The 19,583-nt window shown below is 56.3% G+C and overlaps 1 protein-coding gene across 1 annotated transcript in view; it reads right to left on the reverse strand.

Annotated features, from left to right (window-relative positions):
- Tcf7l1 (transcription factor 7 like 1) overlaps positions 1–19,583 on the reverse strand; it is a 112,162-nt gene that overhangs the window by 37,209 nt on the left and 55,370 nt on the right. The gene's annotated exons all lie outside the window — the stretch shown is intronic.

Raw genomic sequence — 19,583 nt, forward strand, 5'->3', positions numbered from 1 at the left:
GGCCTGGGGACCACGCCAACCCCTGAGAGGCTCGAGAGGCGGGGGCGCTGGCCCCAGAGCAACACCAGGCCAAAAACTGCCCGAACTGGTTACATTCCAGCAAGATTAGCGCAAGGCCAGGCCTGCTCGTGCCCACCCTCCTCCCCTGGAGCCATGAAGAGGATCTTCAGCTATTTCCCTCCTTGCTGCCCAGACACACTGACAGCGCCCCACCCTCTGCACTTTAACCTCCCCTTTGCCAGGGAGCTTCTCAGGGGCTGCCATCAACACCCCACCAACAAAAGTCTCTGGGGAGGGTCAGGGGGCTCAGACAAAGGCTGTAGACACCAGGCCTGCCGACCGCTGCACAGTGACCACTGGGAGAAAGGGCGGGGGCTAGACTCCATGCAGAACACACAGGATCCCCACAACTGCCCCTCCTGCTCCAGCATCTGCCCCGCGGGCTGCAGAGGTCCCTGTCAGGGCAGGGCCCTGCCCTGTCACACACAGGCCTGGGAGAGGCCCAAGGGTCAGGGACTGAAGCCTGGGGAGGAGTAGGAAGGGAGGCGGCCTTTCTCAGAGGTAGGGAAGCAGGCATGGCTCTCTCACAGGCAGGGCCCAGCCCGAGGCGCCTGTGGACAGTCCTCCGAGATGCCTATGGACAGTCCTCCACAGGCATTCCTGTTGGTCTGCTGGCAGGGCAGCCGCACGTGAGCTGGGGGTGGGGAAGAGGGCTGAGGTGGTGGTGGTAGAGATTGTGGCTCTGTCACAGATGCCCCAAGGGCAGACAAGAGCTGGCTGGCACTAGGCATTAGCATCTCTGCCAAACTCAGGACTCAATGTCTTATACTAATGCCTGACATACACCCGGGCGGGGGTATTTACACCAAGAAAATTGGCAAATGCCAATTTGCCAGAGCGTTCCTCCACCAGAGGGCTGCTGGTTAACACATGCCTGCATTCCGCTGCTCCTAACACCATCTGCGGGATCCCCCCTGCGGGATCCCCCCCATTCCCCGCACCACCCTGTTTTGGCACCAGGAATTGAACCCAAGGCTCTGTGACAGTGAGCTACATCCCCAGCCCGGTTTTTGTTTATTCGTTTGGTACCAGGGATTGAACTCAGGTCTCATTGAGTTGCTTAGTGCCTTGCCATTGCTGAGGCTGGCTTTGAACTCACAATCCTCCTGCCTCACCTCCCGAGCCGCTGGGATTACAGGCATATGCCACCGCGCCTGGATCCTTTTTATTTTTTGAGATGAGGGTCTTGCTATGTTGCTGAGGCTGGCCATGAACTCGGGATCCTCTTGCCTCAGCCTCCCAAGTTGTTGGGTTTTACAGGTGTGCACTACCATGCCTGGCTTCCCACTTCTCTTTCTTGTTAGAAAATTAATGCTTTAATTTAAAGGATGCACCTATTGAGTACGCAGGGTGCTGACAGGGGTGGTCTGGCTGAAAGCCAAGACTCACAATTTCTATAAAACAGCACTGATGACCCTCAAAACAGCCAGCACTGCCCTAGTTCTTGGCGCCCATAGACGGATGCTCACAGCGCCTTAGGCCATAGAACTATTCTGATCTCCTCTCACAGATGAGAAGCTGAAGCAGAGTGGCAGAAACCTTGCTCCCGGTCACACTTGGGAAGCTGTGTGCAGCACCAGAGCTGAGGGTGTTCCCCGCCCCAGGAGCTCCTGGGTCTCTTCTGAGTCTCCTGAAAGCCTGGTGGAAGCCCAAGTTCAAACTCTCAGGGCATGCGGCCCCCAGGGAAGACTCTAGAGCAAGGGCGCTTGTGGGGAGCATGGTCCAGGAAGGGTTCTGGGGAGGAGGTCAAAGCCGCTCAGGCTCAGAGGAGGCTCTGCAGATCCCAGAAAGGTGGCTGAGTGGCATGTGGGGCCGGCCTGGGAGCTGGGCTTTTGGCTCCTGTCACAAACCCTTTCTGCTGACATGCTGTGCCAAGGGGACACAGGTCTCCCACCTGGAGCAAAGGAGACGAGGGCCAGACTGGGATGACAATGCCTACAGCCAAGTCTACCCTTGCCCACCAGAAGCTGGAGACTGAACAAGTCCCCGTGCCACGGGATAGCCAGGGCTGCTGCTTCTGGGCAGCAATGAGGCTGCACATCTGCTGGGTTCCCCATTAGAAATTCTAGAGGGAACCATTGTCTCTAGCCTCTAAGGAGGGAAATTAATGAATACTGAAAATCTAAACTCCTCATTGCTGCTTCGAGGATGAAAGTAGCCACATCCTGCAGCACGAAGTGCGTGGGGCCCTTCCTCAGGATGCTTAGAAAGAACTGAGTCCGTTCCCTTTTCCCTACTTCCCTGTTTCTTCTTCTCCAGGGAATGAGTCAAGTCAATCAACAAGTATTTATGGAGTGCCCACAGGCTTGCTGGCCTGGAGGAGACGTGGGCTGCTGGGAGAGGCCCAGGATGGCTCTTGCTCAGACAGCTAAAGGAAATGTCAATCCTCGGCCGGGTCTGAGCGGGCGCCTGGGGTGGGTTTACTCTGGACCAACCCCTCACTGCTGGCTGGGCTGCCTGTTATCAGGAAGGCCAGAGTGGGTGGATCACCACGTCCATGAGCATTTTGGGAAAACTGCAAGCACAGTGCTGAGGATCTGGTGGTTTGGGCGGGGGCGGGCTTGGCCCAGAGCCTCTTCTTCCCCCAGCTCCCGGGGGCCCTGCAACAGTCAGAGTCAGTTCCACGGATGTTGTCAGATGTTCACCATTTTCTACTCTGCAGATGTAAATGTGGATGAACTGGATGGGAGAGGCTAGGAAAACCGAGGCCAATGGAAACAGCCTCCCGGGGTTAGATTCTCTCTCATTTGGAAACTGGGTTGTATTTACTTGGCTTTAGATTCTGCTACTCAAAGTGGGCCCCACAGACCGGCAGCAACAGCTTTGTAGGGATGGTGTTAGGAGTGCAGAGTTCCCAGCCCAGGGCAGAATCGGCATTCCTGCAAGCCCCATGCACAAGCGTGTTCTGAAATACTGGTCCAGACAACTGTGGTACTGAGCCCTCAGGACTCCCTGAGGCCACATTTGGGGCACCCCTGCCTTCCACACTGCAGGTGCCCTGGGTTTTCCGTTCACAGAAAGCAAATATTAGTAAAGCCTAATGTTTGTAAACACTGTCAGACTCCTGATTTAAGAAGGGGCCAGTTGGAAGGACCTGGGCCCATGGCACAGGACCCAGAATCCAGCTCTGCCTTCCTCTGCATGCATTGCTTACCTACCAGGGCACGCTGGCTCACAGGGCTGGCTTACAGGGCTGTTTTCAGTACTCAAGCTGTGTTTGGATAACCTGTATGGTTGCAATTAGGATCACTGCATCTGGGGAAGTCACCACAACCCCCCACATAACATGGTGATTTTAATGACAAATACCACATTGGGAGACTTCCAGCAAGCCCAGGGGGAGCCACAGAAGATGCGAATTTGCATATTCACAAAGGAGCATTCCCAGCTGCAGCGCTGAGGCTTCATTCCACAGAGCCACCGCCTGGCCAAGGCATGCCCTCATGAAAGCTGATTTTCAAATCCTCACAATTTTGGGGAAAACTTAAAATCCCACTACCAGAGAAAGAGATTGAAATTGATTTCTCTTCTGTGAATCCTAAAGTAGTGCAAGTAGAAAAAGTCCATTTGTCTAATTAAATACAAATTAAATACAAATATCCAAATAAATTTAATTCAAAGTTTCTCGAAATACTCAGTTTGGGACAGAAAACACGCAAAAAGATGGCCTAACTGGAAGAGCCTTCTCATGGGCTTTGGACCTGGGGACCTGGGTCCAGCTCAGCTCTGGCCTTCTGGCTTCCTGCACTTGTCTTCAGTGTTTGAAGTAAAATGTAAAAATCACCTTAGGCTTTAAGAAGAGAAACCTTTGCCTGTAATCCCAGTGACTCGGGAGGCTGAGGCAGGAGAATCGCAAGGCCAGTCTCAGCAACTTAGTGAGGACCTAAGAAACTTAGCAAGACTCTGTCTCAAAAAAAAAAAAAAAAAAAAAAAAAAAAAAAATATATATATATATATATAAAGGACTGGGGATGTGGCTCAGGGGTTAAGAGCCCCTGGGTTCAATGCCTGGTACAAAAAAGAAAATGAGAAGAGAAATCTCTGGCAGAGGGTGGTGTGCATGGTGGTGCTTGTGTAAGGAGAGGCTGCTATGGTGGAGGCCACAGTAATAGGCCACATGCCAGCTGGACTCCTCGGATCTGGTAAAGCTCTGTTCACTCAGTTTCCTCCAACATGGGGACCTCAGAAGGCCTCCTGTGCACCTGCCCAAGCCTCACAGAGGCAAAGGGCCTCTAGTAGGGGGGCAAAGCCAGTGGGGCCAGTAAACAGCAGGCGGTTGCGGGTTGGCCCCCAACCTCTGGCCAGCCGGCAGTGTATGTTCAAACAGGAAACTTTATTGCCCCAACTCCACCAGCACTCCATGCACACTCCCTGGGAACTCTCTCTGCTCCCCCCCCCCCCCTCTGTGCCTACTCCACCAGCACTCCATGCACACTTCCTGGGAACTCTCTCTGCTCCCCCCCCCCCCCCCCCCCCCCCCCCCCCCCCCCGCTCTGTGCCTACTCCACCAGCACTCCATGCACACTCCCTGGGAACTCTCTCTGCTCTCCCCCAGCTCTGTGCCTACCCGCCCTGGACCCACGGGAACTCCAAAGGGAACTCCAAAGTAGCGGGCCTAGACAGCAGGAGCCACCCTATTGCCAGACAGCAGGTGTCCATATACAACTGAATACACAGCTTAACATAATCATCATCATCTCAAAGGCTCGCTGGTGTCACCTCTCAATCACTCCCTTCTGGCAGAATGCCAAGCATCATCCCGACTTGGCTGTGGCCCTCAACATCTCCCCACTTCTGTTTAATTAAACAACAAGCAATGTGGCTTAGGGACCGTGCCTGTCTTAGGTTGTCCAATACTACATATGGTCCTTACGCGTCATCAGATGAGCTGACCTCAAGGCATCAGCCTCCTGTCTTAGGTTGGTACCATTGCTACCAGTCCCGCATACAGCCATACCTGTGGATAGGCCTTTGCACCAGTGGGGGGGTGAGGTTCTTTGGCCGGTTAGCTCAGTTGGTTAGAGCTTGGTGCTGATAACGCCAAGGTCGCAGGTTCATTCCCCGTAAGGGCCACCAAATGCCGCAGTCTGGCTGGGCACAAATCACCGATCCACCATAAAGCACTTGTATGTTCAAACAGGAAACTTTATTGCCAGAACTCCACCAGCACTCCATGTACACTCCCCGGGAGCTCTCTCTGCTCTCCCCCCCCTCCCCCCCCCTCAGCGCCCACCCCCCTTGCCCCACCCCCAGCGAGAACTCCATGGGAATTTCAAAGTAGCGGCACAGAGGCAGCAAGAATCACCCTATTCCCAGAGCCACCCTATTGCTGGACAGCAGGGGTCCATATACAACTGAATACACAGCTTAACATAACCATCATCATCTCAATGGCTGGCAGTCACCTCTCAACCACTCCCTTCTGGCAGAATGCCATGCATCATCCCTACTTGGCTGTGGCCCTCAACACCTTCCTGCTTGCCTGTGGCCAGTCAGAAGCCTCTTCAGGCAACCCATCCCTCTAAGAGGGAACAGTGTGAGGCCAGGTAGGAGGGCTTGCCTCAGCCTCCACCCCCAGCATGGCGCTCCTGGGCGGCACTGGGCTGGGGCCAGCCTCAGCCCTGTTCCCTGTGGGAATCCAACTTGGAAAATGAAGCCCAGTCCCCACCCTGCTGCACAAGGCCCCTGTGACGGCCCTTTCCCTCTCCTGACGGCTCCTCCTGCCTTGCTGCCCCATGACCAGCCACTCTGTGTCCTTGAGGGTCTAAGCCCGCCCAGGGGGCTGTACAGCTTGCTCCTTGTTCTCTACTGGAAGTCACCTGCCAGGAGTCACATGTGCTCATTAAGTGCAGGACTGGACAGGTGACTGAAGGCTCGTCCGGACCTCCCTGACCTCGAGGGCTGGGCACTTGCCTCATCTGTGAGTTCTTCCCCTGGGGAAGAACTGAGCCCTCCGTCCACTGTACCCCACACCTCCACCGAGGTGTGCGTGCTGCAGGCCTGCTGGCCAGGGGGTTCCCTCTCAAAGCCCATCTCAGGCCTCCACTCTCCATGAGAACAGGGACCAGTGGAGCTTGAATATCACAGATGTGTTCTGTGCTCCTTTTGGGCTGTCCAGCGCACAGCGAGTGTGCACTGGGCAGACTCTGCCCCCTTCCACCTGCGCAGCATCCCACCTCTCCGATGGGGACTGTGGCTCCGGTGCCCGCATTCATCAGCCTCTGGGCATGTCCCTTAGTCCCTTCTCTCCAGACCTGGAACTGGGCTGGGCACCAGGCATGGGAGCCACTGAAAAGTCTCCCCCCAGAGGCAAACCTCCCTAGCACCCTGGGTGACAGCTGGGCGCTCCAGGGAGCTCCCTTTCATAGAAAACACAGGCACCAGGTTCTCTGGCACTCATGGGTGCTGATTAGCTACCTGGGGCCTCATGCTTGCACGTGCTCCACCTTGAGGTGCACCCAGCCCTCGAGTCCTTCTCTCAGATCCCAAGGCCACTGATCATCAATAAACCACAAGACAAAACAAACAAAGCAACAAACAATGAGCCTAGGCGGAATGCAGCTTGGCACCTGCTGGGAAGACACAGAGGCCACCAGAAGCCACTTGGCACACTGATTGTCAGCACTGGCTCTGAGGCTGTCCTGCACCAGGCTGCAGATTGGTGGGAGGCCCAGGGACAGACTGCAATCTAAATGAGAAAAGGGAAGAAAAAATTTTATGCCCCTTTCACCCAGGAGCTTAGACCATGAAGTGTGCTGGGAAAGTCTGAGGTTAGATATGGACCTCACAACAAGGAGGACAAGGAGCAGAGGTAGAAACTAGGGACTTAGAGGAGGAAGGAGAAGGCTGGGCAGAGGCGCTGTGCTCAGGAAGGGGACTGGTGCATACAAGGGCAGCGCCACTCACAGGGACCCTTGGACTCGCTGCTCCCTGCAGCAGAAGCCAGGGACAGTGGCGCCTCTGGGGTCAGGGCAGAGGGTGCCTGCACATTGCTGTGACGGTGGCATCAGGGTGGTAGTGAGCAAGCAGAACAGACCAACCTCAGGCGGCCCAGGCCATCTTTGCTCTCTTAGGCATGGTCCCTTGCAAAGAGAAAAGTGGGTTTGGCTGGGTTCACACTGTGTTTGGGCTGGGCTGGGTCCCTGCTGCCAGCCCAGGGTCATAGGAGTGCTATGGGGAAGCCAGCAAACATGGGGTTCCAGCCTCATGGTACTAAGGGCTAAACTGCAGGACCAGATTCAACACTTTAGTGAGTCCCTGTCTCAAAATAAAAAAAACTAAAAAGGGATGGAGATGAGGCTCAGGAGTAGAGCACCCGGGGGGTTTGATCTCCAGTACTGAAAAAGAGCCAGAGATGGAAAAGACCTGCCTGCAATACCTAGGCCCCTTCCCCCTGGGGCCTGCCGGCAAAGGCCTCAGACTTGGAGATGTTCTGGATTCTGGCTATTCTAAGATCCTCCCTTCACAGTGCGGGTGGGGAGAGAGAGGGAGGAAGGGAGGAAGGAAGGAAGGAAGGAAGGAGGAGAGGGAGGAGGGAGGAATCTGAAAGGACTGTTCACTGACAAAGAGACCCAAGCTGTTCCGGAGCCCCATGGAGTTACCCAGGTCCTGAGGAAGTACAAACAGACTGAGCCAAAACACCACCAAGAAGCAAAAAGTGTTTAAGGAAACCAATAAATAGAAACCTACACCTGGAGCCTGAGTCACAACAGGGGCCAGGTGTGTCTGAAAACACACGCTGTCCTCTGCCACCAGAGAAGGCCCCTCCTCTGGCTCCGTCAATGGGTCAATCAACAACCCAGTTGAGGTGGCCAGGACAAGGCACTGAGAAAAAGGCACTCCAAGGGTCCAGAGGTCCAATGCCACGTTCCAGCTCCCGTTCCCACAGGAGAAATGAGCCAAAGTGCTGAGCTCCAAAGACCCGCTGCGCAAAAAGTGGAAGGAAGGAAGAGGAGCCTTGCAGAGGGTGACCTTGGGCACGCCTTTCCCAGACAAGTTAAATGTCACCGCTCAGGCACTGCGCTCTCTGATTTCCTGATTTTGCAGAATCCAAAGCTAGCATAACGAATTACACCCTCCAGCTTCCTTCCTTTCTCCATTTCCTTAAAAACAAAAGCAAAAGACACAGATTGAACATTTCCACCAAGAAAGGACTTAGCAAAAAAAAAGCATCCTCCACTCGCTGCGGGCATGGTTTGGGGGAGACTCTGCCCTCTCTTTCTCTCTCTGTCTCTAGGCAGGGCAGCTTCAAGGTGGGCAGGCGCTGCCTTCTTCCCCCACCTCTCACAGGGAACTGTCAGGGTCAGGGCGGACACGCCCACGGAGGCCCTTTTGCTGTCTTCTGGTTTGGGCACCACACTTTCTGGGGCGAGTGTCTTAAGTGTTTGAGATCCTGAATCTCGGGCGGTGCCTGGTCCTTCCTCCTCCTTTCCTTTTGTCCTTTTGAAGGTGGCTACTGGACAGTGCTGGCCCAGATGGGTGAGTGAGTGCAGTCATCAATCTAGCCTGGGGGTGAGGAATGGCAGCACCATGCCCGAGGTGTGGGGCAGGCTCTGAAGGGCGGGGCTGAGCCTCAGCATCAGGGAAGAGGACCACAGGGAGGCCTAGGGCTGCCTGGGAAGAGCCTCGACAGGGCCCCAGGGCTGCTGGCCCAGCAGCCGACCCCAGCAGGTACAGGAGTCTCCACACATCCAACACCCTGTGGACTCGACCCCATCCCTCCTTCCATCTCTTCCACACACTAGAGAATTATTTAACTTCGGCATCAGTGTTGGGGTGCAGTTCAGGAGTAGAGCACTTGCTAGCAGGTGAATCTCCATGGGCTCCAGCCCCCCGCAGACTGCGTTCTCCCAGCCCAGGTCACACCCGCACCCTCCTTCAGTGCTCAGTGGCCCCACTGTACAGGGGCATCCAGGAGGGCACACAGGGGACCCCTCTGGGCATCTGCCACAGTCCGCAAAGGAGGTGCAGTCAAGAGTGAAGGAGCGAGGGCCATGCGCCTGCCCTGGCCACCTGCCTGGGAGACACTGTGTTCTCCTGATGGGACCTGTCCTGCACAGTCTCCACCCCTTGGATCTGCCCTGGCTTCACAGCAGGGACCTCGCCATCTTTTTCTGTTTGAACTGGGCTGGGCAAGAAGGGGCTTCTTCCCCTAGCCCCAGTGCCTGAGCCTTTCCGGGCCAGGATGGACATCACCTGGATGTCCACCACCCTTCCTGGCCTCCTGCCCCACCTCGAAAGGCAAGGTGGCCCAGGCTGGTGGGCCCAGACCCTGACATTTCAGGACTCACACCCCAGGTGCCCTAGGAACCAAGGGAGCCCAGCAGGGAGCCCAGCAGCCCCCAGGCCTCCTGCTCCTCCAAGCTCCCCTAGCATCCTGGCTCCCCTCCCCCACTGTTTACACAGCTGCAGAATGAAGGGACACTGCCCGCCCCTCCCCAGGCCCAAGGCGAACACGTGTTTATTTCCTGCTCCCCACAACTCAGGGCAGAGAGGATGCTGCCCCCAGTCCAGTCTCCTGCAAGCAGACCCTGGGCCCATATGGGCACCTTCCGGGGATGGAGAAGCATATTGAACCACTTAGGGAACAACTCACACCAGGTGAACCCCACAGGTGACCCACAGCCTGCAGACCTTGGTCTTCTGGGTCAGCCAGGGATCGCGGTTACCATGGGGACAAAATTTGATGGAAATTTAAAAAACAAAAACAAACAAAAAACCATTCAGGAGTTTTAACAAATATCTTGGAACTTTTAACTAAAGGCCTTGAAAGCATGTTGAATGTCTCCTGTCCCAAGTGGTGCCTTCCTGGGCCATGCTCCAGGGCACGTGGGAAACCAAGCCAGACAGGTCTGAACAGCACCTCTCCTGATCCAGAATACCAGAACCGCACCCCAGACCACCATGGGTCACCGAGATCAGACACAGATCAGACAACGGAGTCTGGGGTAGCAGCCTAAGGCAGGCGGATGCCTGGCCCAGGCCAATGGGTGCGCAGCACCGCCTTTGGGGGTCATAGTCATTGCGGATGCACCCTGCGGTTCCTCCTCACGTCCTTGTCCCCTCACTCCAATTCCAAGGAAGCCCTGGGACTGTGTTGAGTCTTCTGCCTCTAAACAGAAATGGCTGCACTTTGCCCTCTGACCTGGCTCTCCAAGCAGCTCAGGCTGGGCCATCCCAGGCCCTGGTTCTGCCTACCTCCACCCCAACCCCAAGCAGGGCACACTGAGGTCCAGTGCACACCGCTGACCTCCACCAGGGGTCTCTTCCCTTTTCCACTTAGGAATGAAAATCTGTCCTGTTCAAGAGTTACCTGCCCTGTCTGTCTATAGAATGGTTCCAGCCAGACTCAGACACTCCCTGCATCTGCCTATCAGCTTGGAACATTCATTCCAAAGCTCTGGGACTTTAGGGACACGCAGCAGGCTCACAATCCTCTCCAGAGGCTCCGGATGCCACCAAGGAGAGGTACCCCATGGCCTGGTCCAAGCAGAGGCCTCTCAGAGGGAGGACAGCCAGCTCTGCCCTGATGTCTCGTGGGGTTGGCATGACCCTGGTCACCCAGGTCAGCTCCCAGCACAGCATGGAGTGGGGAAAACCAGCTTGTGCCCAGAATGCCTCAGGCTACCTGCTCCTACTCCCTTGGGGCCAGGAAACCACAGACCTGCCCTGCACACGGCTGGGAGCCACATCTCTGTTGATGTCTCTGAGGAGAAGCTGCATACCTGGCCCTGCCCCAGAGGTCCTGGTGCCACAGGGCAGGGACCCGGCAGCTTCCTGCAGGGCTTCTCAAGGCTCTGGCTGCAGGTGCCGCACAAGTGTCCTGCACAGAGGGGGAGCTGGAGTCAGGTCCACAGTGCAGGCAGCAGAACGGGGCCTGTCCCTTCCTACAGGGTCCTGGGAGCAGCACTCCCAGGCCCCCCCAGGGCGACCATAAACACCCTGCTCTGGGGCTGGGTCTGCACTGCAGAAGGGAAAGTCTGGGGGAGACAGAAGGGGCCGGTGGGTCTATGGACGGAGCAGACTCTTTCTCCTGGACTAATATTGGTGTTATTTCTACTTAGTGTGGACCCAGGCCCAGACTAAGGGAAAAAGAAAACACCTCTGACAGCCGTTTCCTCCCCGCCAAGAGCCACCAGTGGTTAACAGTATGGTGGCAACAAGTGGGTCAAAGGTCAGCCCAGCCGCCGGTTTCCATGGAGACCGGCCTATTCATTCCCACAGGGGCTCTTCACAGCCCCTCACACAATTGAGCTATTACTGGGCACCCAGGAGAGCGGGTCTGGGGCTCGCAGCCCGACAGGGAAGGGTTTGATGGCGCTGATTCAATGGTAGCCAGGGATCGCCCAGAGTAGGATTGGGGAATGCCCTTCAGCAAAGAGGCACGTCCCACGCCCCGTCGCATCCTGGGCACCTTCCTGGCAGAGAGCCTCCACTATCCACACTGCCCGCCTCTGTTCCAGACTTTGCCTCCCCAGACAGACCCTGTCCTGACACCCTGGACCTCTGCCCTCTGGACCTCACCCCTGCCCAGCAGCTTGGCCTCTGTACTGAGAAAGACATCAACTCAAAGACGGGGAATGGCAAGCTGAGTAGCATCCATGGCGGAGCAAATCCTGTGCTGTGAGTGGGTGAGGAATGCAGCTCAGACCCAGGCTTCTCGCTTCTCGGAGGTGAGACATTCTCTGGCACTGATTGGGAATTCTTTGAAAGAAATGGGGCCTTCCTTTGAGAGATGCATTGTCATGTGCAGCTTACCAGAGGTTCCAGCAAGATTCGCAGCCTTTAAGGCAGAGAGGAAGGAATGACAGGGGTGAAGGCAGTTCCTAAAATGGTGAAATGCCTTCTCAAAGATTATTAGCCTCCACCAGGAAACCCACCGAATGGAGAGACCACCTGGCTCGGCACAGCCTGGGATGCTACCAGCAAGGAAGAGCCCTAGCTAGGGGAGGCAGAGCCCTAGGGGAGACCAGACCAGTGCTGCGGGGCTGGGGGCTGGCTGTGGGCTGGCTGTGGGGGCAGTGCTGATAAAAGGGGTGCCGCAGTCCCAGGGAGACTCTGGAGTGGGTGGAATTGTGGACATCCTGATGGTGGTGGTGCAGTCTGTCAAAACCCAAAAGGTGAACTTTATGGTATGTAAAAGCAAAAACAAAAACCCTCTGAACTTAGGGGCTGGGTGTGGCTCAGTGGGTCGTGCTTAGCAGGTGAGAGGCCCTGGGTTCAGGCCCCAGCACCACAAAATTAGAAAAAAATCTGCGTGGAACTGGAGCCCAGATGGGCTGACAGGGACAGCCAGGGCGCATGGAGTGCCATGTTGGCAGCTGATAAGCCTTGGGGAGAGAGAAGAGGCGGCAGCACGGCCTGTGGTCACAAGCTAGGTCGTCACCCAAAGGGGTCAACACGCCACCAAGGGATCATCTTCACCCAGTGGAAGGAGACGCAGGTGACTGTTCCTGCCCCTGCAGTGGCCCTGTGCCCAGGGCAGCATCAGCTGAGCTGTCCCCTCAACATTCCATGAATAACCAAGAAAACCCCAAAGTACCCCCCAAAGTAAAGACAGAAAGAGAAACAAGAATGGAGGAGGTGTGAGCCCCGCACCTCGGCCTGTGCTGTGGCCCTGGCCGGGCCTGGCCCAAAGGCTGCTGGTCAGGTCTGGAGGGTCACAGTGACTCTGAGCAGCATGACAAGCAGTGACAGACATGGCCTCATTACCCAATGCGTTGCCCATGTCAACTTGTCTGTTCCTCTCATCGTGCTAACTCTGGCAGATGACTGTTGAGGGTTCCCTTTGCTGATGAGGATTCCGAGGCCCAGGGAAGCTGTCTGACTGGTCTGGGGGAGCTGAGCCTGCTGGACCCACCTGCAGGTCTAACCCTGCGCTCTGGGAGATGGGAGGGACCATCAAGCCAAAGGCTAACAGAGATGAGGCCCAGGCCTGCGGGCCCTCCCCCAGCCCCTGCACTTCAGCCTCTCCTCTGGGGGAGTCAACTCCAAAGTGGGGGCGCCTCAGGAAGGATGTTGCTCTGATGACTGACATCGTCCCAGAACCCAGGGAACTGGGTCAGACTGAGGACACAATTCCTGAGTCTGGAGGCAGCCGCAGGCCAAAGACCTCCAGATGGCAGCAGGGAGAGATGACCTGAGAGGAAGGAGGTGGCCCATCCTGCAGAGCTAGTAGGAGGGCTGCCCATCAGCACGGCATTCAGGCAGAGGCTGGGTGGCAAGAGCTGAGTGGGCCTTGCCACTGAGGTCCCCAGAGTCATGGGGTTCGTGGAAAAGCTCAGCTCCGACACAGAGGAGAACCCCCGAAAGTGCCAGGAGACAGTGCTGGGCGGTGGGCGTGGTGGCTGTCAGCACTGTGCCCTGCACCCAGGGCCCCTGAAACAGGTGACCCAGCTCCTAGGCACCTGAGCTGGCTGCCCTGGCTGGCAAGGCCACCTCATCCAAAGGCAGAACTTCTGCAGGTGTGGCCAAGGCTTTCCAGTGCACCCTTCCCATGTCCAGGAGCATCTTTCCTGAAACAGCGCGAACTCTGAGGGAACCGATATTTCCCAAGTCAGCAGATCTAACTGAGCTTGGACTAAGTTCTGGAAACTTCACTTGTTCATGAGAAACTAAAGGCAAATTAAAAGGTGACATCCACCTGCCTCAGGGTTTCCCTGCAGCAACACAGAGGGCACCACAGGCTGCAGGGAACAGTGGTGATTGAAGCCACTATGTTCTGTTTCTAAAAGGACTTGTAATTATACTGATTCTCTGCAGTAAGTAGGCCTCGGGCAGGAGAAGGTGGCAGGCGGGGAGCAGGGCAAGGGCTGCCCGGGTACGGAGCTCTGACAGGCCCCACCAGGGACGCGAGGAACCCAGGCTGGGGTCCATTGAGGGTGATGATCTTCACACACAGAGACGCACCCCTGTTGCTGGGAGCCCTCGAAGGAGTACACGGGTCTCTGGAGCCAGGGGAGCCAGAGTCAAGGTGTGTGGTCAGAGAAGCCGCAGGACATGGCTGCCTCCGATTGCAGACCCCAGAAGAAGGCCTGGCGGACATGTTCAAGGGGCCACTCACGGGTGAGAGGTTGTTACTGCCGCTCAACGGAGGTCCCCAGTCTCCAGCTTTCACCCACACGGTCTCCCCATTTTGCAGCAGCTCAGGGGCAAGGCCGGCCCTCCCCTGCTGTGGCCCTGCTGGCCTCCACTCCAGGAATGAGGAGCTTCATGCCAACCCAGGGTGCATCCACCTCACCTGGCAGAACCGGGGTCACTGGCAGATTTCCCAATAGCTCCTCCATGCCCTTCAGCATAAGACCCTCATTTCTTTTCTTTTTCTTTTTCTTTTTTTTCTTTTTTTTTTTTTTTGTGGTGCTGGGGATTAAACCCAGGGTCTTGTGCATGCTAGGCAAGCACTCTACCAACTGAGCTATATCCCCAGCCCAAGACCCTCATTTCTAAGAGCAGTAAGAAGGGACTTCAAGAGTGACCCTGTGGTCTCAGCCCTCCTGCAGCACGTCCTGACATTCCCAGCAGGCTGGGCTCCTGAGGCCAGCCAGGCTGTGTGCCTGATGGGCCTCCCTCCTGGGCTCCCCTGGAGGAGGCTGTCCTCCCTGGCACACACTGCTCCCTGCTGAAGGGCAGAGTCCGGGGTGCGGGCCGCATCTTTCCTATGTCTGTCCTGCAGACACTGCCAGACCTCTGAGCGCAGCCCTCAGGTGGAAACCAAAGACCCCAAACCGCAAAAGAGTTGGAGTTGCTTTTAGACCAACCCATACCAAGAATTCATGGAGCTTCTCAATCAAGACGGCCTCCAGAATCCAAAGAGCTCATCCGGAGGGTTGCAAATAAGACATTCCCACTCAGCAAGGTGCCCACGCCAGGGGTTCCTGCTAAAGCCACATCTGCGCCATGTGAAGGACTTTCCTGTGCTCTGGGAAATGGCACCACAGAGCACAGGGGACTCGCTTCAGCACCTCTCTTGGTAAAAGTGAAAGCTGGCAATGCCCCTGGTCCCTGGCTACCACCCCTGCCAGTGGTCTGAGGTGCCAGCAGGGTAGGAAAGCCAAAGGCCAAGGCAAGCACTCCGGAAGCCCAGGGAGGGGCTCCGTGCTCAGCCAAGGCAGGGCTGGCTGGGCGAATCCTGGGGGGCTTGAGTTTGGAAGCAGAGCGGGAATCCACCCAGGAGTGGAAGGTGCAGTGGGTACAGGCATGAGGGGGGCCCGGGGGCTCAGCAGGCAGATTCTGAGTTCTAAGGTGGGTGCCTGGAAAGCAAAACAGTAGGTCAGGAGTGGAGATTCACCGGTCACCTGGGGATGAGGACTTCCTGCCGGTGCTCTGAGCTGCTGTTGCAGTGTCTCCCTGAACTAGTCTCCTGCGTCCCACCTGCAGACAGACCAGCCTTGGTTTCGGCATCAGGAAGCAGTGGCGGTGATCTGAACCCAGCTCCAACCTGTCTACTCTGCCCTAGAGACTAGACCCTGTGTCCATGGGGGGCGGTGTTTTGACATCCGTGAAAAAGGGGTGCATTCGATTTAAAAAGTGGGGATAACAGGAAGGGGAAGAGCTGACCAGGGCCACTGACCGGGTCCACTGAGCTGACCCAGGTTTGACCCTCAGCCCCTGTCCCCTGAGGGTGGTTCTGGGGCTGGAGGACCGTCCCAAAGAATCAGCAGGGCCCAGGAAGATGAGGGACAGAGGACCAGAGAACAGGAACCACAGGAGAGGGGAGTGGAGGGGGTGGAAGCGACGTTCTAGTGCAAGATTCCCACCAAAATATGCTCCCGGCCCTGAGCCTGCTGCCCAGGGCCAAGTGCTGGCTGGCCACGGATGTCAGGCAGGTGGTTTATCAGTGTCTCGCTCCTCGAGTGTGACGTGGGGTGTGGAGCAGGTCTCAGGACCAGGAACTGCCCGCAGAGCCTCGGCAGAGTGCTGTAAGGTGCCCACCGCGGCTGCCCGTGGTGGCTCTTGGCGGTCACTCTATGTGCTGTTCACGGCTTGCCATCCTTGGCCTCTGCTGCTCACCGTGGCACACCACACACCCTGCCCAGGCAGGCACCTATGAGACGCTTAGGACCCCAGCCCTGATGGTCCGACAGACACTTCAACCCCGAGATGCTTTCAGGGGAATAAAAACAGAACCTTCAAAACTTAATTTTGAAAATTTTCAAACACGTCCAAAAGTGGAGTGAATAACTGCATGACCCAGCGTGATTGCCACTGTCCTGGGACACATGCAGGTCTGGTTGGCTCAGGGTGCTCTGCCACATGACTCTGTGGACACTTATCACACGAACGGCCACAAGTCCTCCTCATTCAAGCTACTTAACAACACAGCGAGGGCTATTCTACAGAGGAGGGGCCTGTGGGGTCCTAGACACGCACATCTTCAGCTTTTTTGGATGCTCCCACATGAGTCCTCCAGGCCGCTGTCCGAGGGTCCGACAACCCACTCCCTGGCCGACTCTGATGCTAGACTCCAGCATTCCCACCCACTGCTGTCGCACTTTCCCTCTCTGACCCGCATCTTTCCTCAGGCAGAGCAGAGCACACATCAGTCTTTTCTCATGTGGGACCCTCCATCACCAGGTGGTCCCTTCATACTGTCACCTCACGTTCCCCCACCTAGATGGCCAGCTGCCACTTTGTCCACAAATGACAAGGTCAAATGAAAACCAGCCAGCATCCCTGAGTCAGGGCAGTAAGTTCCCTGGAAGCCCCACCCCCTGTGGATTCAAGAGCAAAGCTTTAGAAAAAGACACCATGACAATGGTCTCAGTGGAAAGAGGACCTGGCTTTAAGGAGAACTTCCTAGTTCTTGGCCTGAACACAGAATGGGAAGCCACTAGAAGTTAGGCACCTGAAGGGCACATTTTTGACTATTTTCAGCAAAAATGGCTAAAGTTAATTTCAGCACTTTAAAAAGCAAGTTTGTTAAGGGATCTGAGAGACAGAAAATGTTACCCTGGGATGGACGTGGTGACCTTGGCTGGGGGGCGTTTCTGACCCTGGGGAAATCAAAGTCTAGTGGAGGAGACAAACCAAAAGACACACTTTCACACCCATGGGTGGTTGGTGCTCACTTAATGCCCGCACCCTGGGGGGCCACAGAGATGACATGAACGGGGAGCCCTGAGATGCCCCCAGAGAGCTGGGCCCCACGGGGCTTGCAGGGATCAGGGTCTGCATGGTTGGGGATGCTGTGCGTGGGCCGTGGCTCCCAGTGTGGGCAGCTGGGTCCTCCCTGTTACCCCAGCTTTAAACTAGGTCTAGGAATGGGTTGCAGGCCTCCTCTTGCTAACACAGTGGGCCAGGTTTCAGGGTGCTCTGGCAGGAAATCAGGAGACTGGAAGGCTTCCTCCAGGCTCACCCACCTCACCCTTACAACTACCGAGATCAGGAAGTGTTTGGTTCACTTCTGGTCAAGTCATTCTGGAACCCCATTAGGTGAATGTGCCCACATGTTCCCTGTCAGCTAACTACATCAACGTGAGACGTGGTGAGGGCCCCGACTAGCAGCAGGGCATCCGCCTTCTGAATTGGAGGTGGCTTGCCTCTGAAGACTTCAGGCAGATCACAGGTTCCAGGGACAACAGGATCAATAAGAAAGGACCAGGTGTGGTGGCCCACACCTGTAATCCCAGTGGCTCAGGAGGCTGAGGAAGGAGGATTGAGCATTCAAAGCCAGCCTCAGCAACTTAGCGAGGCCCTAAGCAACTCAGTGAGATCCTGTCTCTAAATAAAATAGAAAACAGGGCTGGGGATGTGGCTCAGTGGTAAGCACCCCAGGTTTCAATCCCTGGCAAAGAAGAAAGAAAGAAAGAAAGAAAGAAAGAAAGAGAGAGAGAGAGAGAGGGGGGAGGGGGGGAAGGAAAGAAAGAAAGAGAAGGAAAGAAAGAAAGAGAAAGGAAGGAAGGAAGGAAGAAAGGAAGGAAGGATGGATGGATGAAGGGAACCTGCTCTCTACCCCAGGGAGGACCCAGGGAGTCCCTGATCTGCTGGTAGGCCCCTGGGAAGCTCAGCTCACTCACCCCCTCCTCAGGCCCGTCTGCCCCTCTAGGCCTGAGCTGCTCCTTTCTTAGGTGAGCTGGATCCTGCCAGGTCAGCTGCTGTTCACAGCACCCCAAGGACTGGTTTTCCTGTTTGCTCCCTGTGCCAAGCTCCAGAGGCCAGGAGCCTATCATACCCGGCACCCAGGAGGCGTCATCACTAGATGGGTGGGCGGATGCACAGCAGCCCCCTTGCAAGTGTTCAGGGATCTTAATGATGTTGGTCTGATGGACGTCACGACATGCATGGTTCCGGAAGCCACACCAAGTGCGGGGATGCCAGCAAGTTGCTTCTTGTTATTTTACTTTCTGAGGCAGATCGCAGAGGCAGGATGCACTGGGGTGACTTGGTCACACCGATGGTTCTCTCAGAGTTGCTGGAATCCTCCGCTTCCGGACACACTGCACACAGCAGGGCGTGGAGTCCCAGGTGGCGGGGCCCATGGGGTCTTCACGGGCAAATTGCATTTTGCACAGTCACATGGCTTCCCCACAGACCCCAGCCACTGTGTCCTGCCAGTCAAGCTGAGCGGGTGGAGGGGCCTTGGTGAGCCTCTGTCCACCTTAGTGAGCGGCTCTGCTTCCCCTTCCCCAGGAGCCCTGCCCCACCCAGCACAGCCTGGCTCCTTAAGGCAGCGGAAGCCAGACAAGCGTGAGCACAGGAGAGAAGGAGACTGTCCCCTTGCACAGCTCCATGTTTCATTCTCCTCTGAGGCCTTCAAACCCTAATTTGACCACAAAAACCTGGCCTCTGGAGTTTCTGTTATGAGTATCGGATTCCTTCAGCTGAACTTGGCTGTTCACCGCCTGAACAAATTACATTAACAATACAGAGAAATGTATACAGGGCCTCAAAAACACTGCTGAGCTGGGCCCAAAACAAATTCAGCGTGGCCTAGCAACGAGCCTCACCCCCAGCCGGGCTCTGCCAGGGGCTTCGGGCCATTGAGTTCCTCGCTCCTCTGCAAACAATTAGGGACAAAGTCACAATTACAGCTGGGATTTACAGCCAGAGGAGCAATCTATAAATCACTGAGCTCCCACCCCCAGCCATTCCCAGCCCGATAATCAGAGTCAGATGTTTCCACAGCTGCCTCAACGTGGGCACGCTGTGGACTACGCGGCCACGCTCCTGCTCTGAGAGCCAGTGGGGCCACAGGCAGGCCTGCCATGCCGGAGGGCCCTGCACCCTGGATCCCACCCACTGTACTGGGACCGCTGCGCTGCGTGGGAACTGTCTGTGGGCTGCCCCGGGTTCGGCTCAGTCAAGGTGGGGACTGTGCCTCCCAGGCTTCCCGCAAGCCTGGCACAACCCAGCCATGGTGGCGCTCGACCGGCAAGCAGCACCCACCACTCACATCTTCTAGTCCTTGCCACTACTGGGAGCTGCGTGGAGCACCCCACAGGGATTCTGTGACCAACACTCTTGAGAGGCGTTTACGGGTCCACAAGGGAAGAAACCCAGCCTCAGAGGGGCAGCTGACTTCTAGA

Source organism: Callospermophilus lateralis, chromosome 14 (assembly GCF_048772815.1).
Source record: "Callospermophilus lateralis isolate mCalLat2 chromosome 14, mCalLat2.hap1, whole genome shotgun sequence".
NCBI lineage: Eukaryota > Metazoa > Chordata > Mammalia > Rodentia > Sciuridae > Callospermophilus > Callospermophilus lateralis.